Source organism: Sturnira hondurensis, unplaced genomic scaffold, assembly GCF_014824575.4.
Source record: "Sturnira hondurensis isolate 20B ecotype Veracruz unplaced genomic scaffold, ASM1482457v3 Scaffold0008196, whole genome shotgun sequence".
Taxonomy (NCBI): Eukaryota; Metazoa; Chordata; class Mammalia; order Chiroptera; family Phyllostomidae; genus Sturnira; species Sturnira hondurensis.
This window is the reverse complement of record NW_028080827.1, coordinates 20,278,547-20,284,498: the sequence shown is the minus strand read 5'-3', so window position 1 is coordinate 20,284,498 and position 5,952 is coordinate 20,278,547. Positions and strand designations below refer to the sequence as shown.

The 5,952-nt window shown below is 48.2% G+C and overlaps 1 pseudogene; it reads right to left on the bottom strand.

The window, feature by feature from the left end:
• Positions 1-2,843: 2,843 nt before the first annotated feature.
• Positions 2,844-4,038, bottom strand: LOC118992530 (40S ribosomal protein S4, X isoform-like; annotated as a pseudogene).
• Between the last annotated feature and the right edge of the window lie 1,914 nt (positions 4,039-5,952).

The window sequence follows — 5,952 nt, the reverse complement described above, 5'->3', positions numbered from 1 at the left end:
CATGGAGGCAAGGAGGCCAGGCCTTTACATTTCCTCATTGGCCAGGTATTGCCTGCAAGACTGCCCTGGGGCGCTTGGCCTCACATTGCTGGAGGCTGCAACCTGTGGCTGAGGACGGTTTCCAATGAAGAAAGGGGCTGTGAGACATCAGTAGCCAACGTTCCCAGCAGCTGGGAGGGTGGACCCTGAGGGGGGTGCCCAGGAGGAATGCTGCGATGTCCACTAAAGTACCCATCTTATCAAGTTCTTATGAGAGCTGAATGAGACAGAATGTGCTCAGAGCTCGGCAATGTGCCAGATGCATAATATTGTTTGGAAAAAAGGTACCTGTTCTTGTTATTTACAATATCATCATAGTTATAGTTTTGTAATAATACAAGGCTGAACCATAGAAATTGTTGACATTTAACCATATCTGATTTATAAGTATGGAGCATTCATATGGTTTGTCCTGGTAATTAATAAGAACAATTAGTCTAATACCTGACCACACATCTTGCAGAATTATTTGAGGACCAACTAGAGATGGGCATGTGTAAAGACACTTTGTTATGTTAGAAGTTCTATTAAAATGTTGACACACTAGATTATTGCTATTATCTATTTTTACTGCTATAGCATCTAAAGGAATGAGTATGTTCAGACTTCCCCAGCCGATGATAATATTTTATCTCCATTTAATATTCAAATTGCGATTTGCTTTGAACCCTGACCCACGTGGGAAGTCAACCCCTGCGGAGTTCCCAGCTACTTTGGAGAGCCTGCAGGGCCGGCAATACCAGCCCCAGCCCCACCCTTTGTGTTCCCCCCCTCCAGCTTCCTCAACAGGCGCCCACACCCTCTGTGACTCTCACCTTGCTTGACAAGGCCACCCTTGATGGGTGTCTGCCACCTATGAGCTCACCACTCAGCCCCAAGCATGGCTGGGGCCCATTTCTCACAGCATCATACTTAATAGAAACCATACACAGCTTCTAGCAGGAGCTGACAGAATCTGGGGACCATGGAAGCAGAGTAAAATGAGAGAAATCCTCCCAACCTTGATCAAGGTGGTTTTTCTCAGAGCCCACAGATCCCGGGCTGGTACTCAGGTCCACTTCTCTGTCTAGCCCCAGCCGGCTTTACAAGGCAGGGTCCATCTCAACTCCACCTGTTCTTGGAGCATTTCTTCCCTCAGTGAGAGGGAGGGAGAAGGGGAGAGAGAGAGAGACTTCCCAAACGTCCATACCCTGAGCCCCAAACTTCTGCCGCAGGACAGTCTTCCTCCCAGGATGACTAGCAGTGGGGTCTTCCCTTTGGTGGAATTTATCCCCCTCCAAAGGCCCTGGTTTTGCTCTTTGAAAACAGCAGGGCGATTACAGAAATACAGAATGGCCCAAGACGAGTACAGTTCAGGATATTGGGTATGTATACTGTGTGTGTGTTCAGCCCAGCCTGGTCCAGGCCCTTTCCACAGTTTCTTTTCCAGGTGACAATCATGTCCAAATTGGAGTTCCAAAAATCTTTCAAAACATTCATTCAAAGTACCCACAGTTCCGTAAGAACAAGTAGCAGATTATTACCCAGTGAACTCTCAAGACAGAACTGAGAAACCGTTCTCTACCCTCCGCACACATAAGAGCACAGTATTAGCTGAGTGTCAGCTACGTGCACCATACATGTGAGAGTTCTTATGAGCTTCCCAGTCCCTGGGGGTAAAAGTCATTAGAGCCCTGGTTGAAGGGACAAAGGCCTGTCCAATGCTGGAACAGACCTAGCATGCTTTTTATCATGTACTGCTGGAAAACTGTGGTTGGCAGCTTCTGAAATAGCTCCCGGTGGTCCCTGCCTCCTGGGATTTATGCCTTTGGGTAATGCTCTCCTTGTGTGTTTGAATGTGTGCACATGTGCATGGTGGTCAGGGTGGCGGGGTGGGGGTGGGGACAGCTGGACAGCTGGACTTGTTATCCTAACAAGTAGAACACAACAAAAGCAATGGCTGCCACTTCCAAGAGTAAACTCCCAGAGCCTGGGAATGCCAACTTGCTGCACTCTCCTTTCTCAGCACGCTCACTTGAGGACATAAGGTGCCACAATGGAGAGGCACATCTGTCCAGGCCCTGAGAGGAGCTAAGCCACTGGGTCCGACAGCTCCCGAGAAACTGAATCCTGCCAACAACCTCGTGACTGAGCTTGACCTCTGATCCCAGTCACACCCTGAGAAGACTGAAAACTCTGCTGACACCTTGATAACAGCCTGAGAGAGGCCCTGAGCAGAGGACCCAGTAAAGCAGTTCCCAGGTTCCTGACCCATGGAAACTGAGACAAGAAGGCTGTTGTTGCAGTCCACCAGGTTGTGGGGCTATTTGTTATGCAGCAATGGATCATTAAGGCAGGAATAATCTTCACGATGTACTCTTAAGTAGAACAAGGTACAGAAAAATGTGTATAATATTATTTATATAAAAAGGGAAACTGCCCTGGCTGGTGTAGCTCAGTGGATTGAGCACGGGCCTGCGAACCACACGATCGTGGTTCGATTCCCAGTCAGGGCACATGCCTGGGTTGCGGGCCAGTTCCCAGCAGGGGACTTGAGAGAGGCAACCATACATTGATGTTTCTTTCCTTCTCTCCTTCCCTTCCCCTCTAAAGATAAATAAATAAAATCTTTAAAAAAAAAGGAAACTATTTCATGTGTGTGTGATCCATATAAGTGTGTGTCCATATATATTTTTTCTTCTTTGTGCATAAAATGTCCCTGGAAGGACATATATTACATTTATAATTTGGAGGGGGGAGAGGACTCCCTGTTTGGGGGGAGAGAGAATTTTCACTATATACCTTTTTTTAATAAGTATTTTATTGTTTATGCCATTATAGTTGTCCCAGTTTCCCCCCTTTACTCTCCTCCACGCAGCCTGCCCCCCACTTCTATAGTCAATCCCTACCCCATTGTCCATGTCCATGGGTTCACTATACATACCTTATATATCTCCATTGTGTATTATGCAAATTTGTTGACTATCCAAAAATAAACATAATATATCTTTTTCATACTGTGTTACCTGGAATTAAACACAAAGACTCTTCCAGTCACGTCACCTAGAGCTCATTCCACCCGCTGCTCTGCCTGGCCGCCAGTCTCTCATCTCTCTCAGCACCCAGGAGGCGGACACCCTTTCCCTGGTGGAGGGAGATGCAGACTTTGTTGTCTTTGCTAATCACACCAATGTTGGAGGGCCTGCTGGCAAGGCTGTTGCCACTGGCATCTTTCACACGAACTACCTCCGAAGAACCAGTGTGTCTCTCTCTGGTGGTGCTCGTGCCAATTCTCCCCAGGTTAGCACTTCCAGTCACCGTACCCAGGTCACCAGTGTCAAACTTGATTGATGAAATCAGAAGTCTGCCAGTCTCCAGATCAGTCTGAATGGTGTCACTCACCCTGGTGAGGGGATCTGGCTCACGAATGGTGCAAGCATCATGTTACCAGTTGGGGATTCCTCTTGTGTCCACAAAGATCTTCATTTTGCACAACTGGCACTTGGGTGTCCTCGGGTGCAATACAATGAACGGCAAAGGAACCCTTGGTGTCATAGACCAGATGGAAATTCTCTCTGGTCTTGTCATCGCTGATCTTGTCACATCCATAAAAGCAGCATTGTGGGTTATATCAGTTCGGACCTTGCCGCCATTCTTCACGAACAGCTGCATGCGGGTCTTCTCTACTCCTTCTCCCATTAGAGCATGCCTAAGTCCGTTCTTTGTGAAAATGATGACAGGGAGCCATTCTCTGAGCTTGTGGGGACCAGAGATGGACAAGGAGCAGACACACGGGTCAGCTTATCTAGTATCCAGCACTTTGGAGCTGCTACAGGCTCCAGATGCTTCTTGGGGCAGCATGATATAGTTTTCAAATAATAGAAATAATCAAGAAAGCACCTTGGAAAAAGAGAGTGAAAATAATTTTTAAAAGCAGTTAATTAACCCCCAAACTGAGGAGCTATTATTGATTTGTGCCTGCCTTTTACTCCCCACCTTTAAGTGCCGTCAACTCTGCTTCCAGAGCATTCCAAAGCTGCCCCGCTTCCCCTTTTCCGTCTTCCCTCTTCTGCCTTAGCCCAGGGAACACACGTCTTTGGCTTGGACTAGACGACTGCAGTAGCTTCCTAACCATCCTCCCTGCGGCTGCTTCTGCCTCTCTCTCTGGTCATGCTCCTCCAGCTGCCAGCGAGAGCTTTAAAAATTAAACATTGGATCAGATCACTTTGCTCACACCAGAGTTTTCAGGCCAAATTTTCACTTTCTCTTCCGCCATCTTTGGTATAGGAGATAGCTTCCAATTTTAGAAATACTCCTAAAAAAAAAAAAACCAAAGGGAAGAAGGTACTAATATTTATTAGGTGCTTACGTAAAGCAGACTTTACATATATTATACTGTTTACTTTTCATAACAGCCCTATGGTAGGGCTGTTCCTATTTTACAATTACTGTTCCTATTTTATGGGTGAGGACAGTCAAGGTCAAGGAGGCTGCAGTAGAAGGCCATGAGAACTGTCTGTTGAGCATCCCCTTCCCCGGGACTTACCTCCCCTTTGCTCCATCTACTTGCTTATTGTAGGAGCTGTCATCATCTGCAATTATCCTGCCTCCTGGCCACCACTGATTGGTTCAAGGGCAGCCATCTGACCCAATCTGGGCTGCAGAAACCCCCGATCCTGCAGGGACCCTTCCCCAGCTGCTAACAGCTGCAGGGAGACAAGAACAGGAGAGACAAGAGCAGAGCCAGAACAGGAGACAGGCCTTTGACTATCATCACTCTCAGCTGGGAAGATGGCTGCTGAATGGTGGTGGTCAAATTTCCCTGGGTTTGGACCGGGAAACCTGGCTACTCCTCCCCCTTCTACACTGAAACTGAGTTGGTCACTTTCTCTGCACCTCAGTACCAGTGTTTGTAAAATACGGGCTAGGGACTGGTGGGGTGGCTTGGATTGGAGGAGATTATGTCCAAGGATCCTAACCCGCTCTGTGACTCTGGGAACTGCGTTGCCCCACTCTGGGCTCTGTTTCCTCAACTGTAAAATGAGTGTTGAAGATGGCAGTGGGGAGTAGGGGAATGGATGAGAGACCTCCCTAAAAGGTCTTTCCAGTTCAGAAACTCACAGGACCATCGGAGGCAAGAGGCTGCCTCCCCTCTCAATAAGAGAGACATCTTCCCCCCTAACTTTTTGGCTGAGCCCCTCCTGGCCTCTTTAACGTTAGGATGGTGGACCTTCTAATCCAGGACTCCTGACTTGGAAGGGGCCGATCTCTCTGGGAAAAAAATAACCACAGAGACGAAAACCATCTGTGGTGTGGTGGAGACCCTGCCAGAGGCCCCTTAGCAGCCTGCCTCTTGCCAAGACCCGAGCCCCCACCCCCAGCCCTCTCGGCAGCTCCTTGCGCCTGAGATTTGATTAAATGTTACATTTCCCATCATGCACTAGGGCCCGCTGCTCGGAGGTTACTAACTGCTCTTAAGAGTTCTTTATACAACTGCACTTGGGCTCCCAGCCACCAAATTCTTCCTGTTCATGCATTACTTAGATTAGCTAAGGATGTTGGCATTTAGAGCCAAACTCCAGCATTTATCTCTGAAGGCGGCCTCGTGACTGCCTCGGCTGTTATTTCTGTGCAGGACTCTTCTGCAGGATTGTTCTCTGTGATGTGAGGTGTTATACAGGCTCTTGTTGTATCTATAACTCTGCAGTTTTACAATTGTTTGGCTGGGATTACATTCCGCCACTGGCCTCTTGCACGCCAGTTGGTCTAGAAGACCAGGCAGTAGACGCTGACCCCCTTCGTGCCCGAGCTCCTCTTCAGACGACCCCAGCGAGCCTCTCTGCTCAGGCACCCCAGGCCTAGTGCCCTCACGGTCCGGGGTGCACAGAAGCCCTCACATTTGCATGACGTTTAATGGTTTATGAAACTTTAACC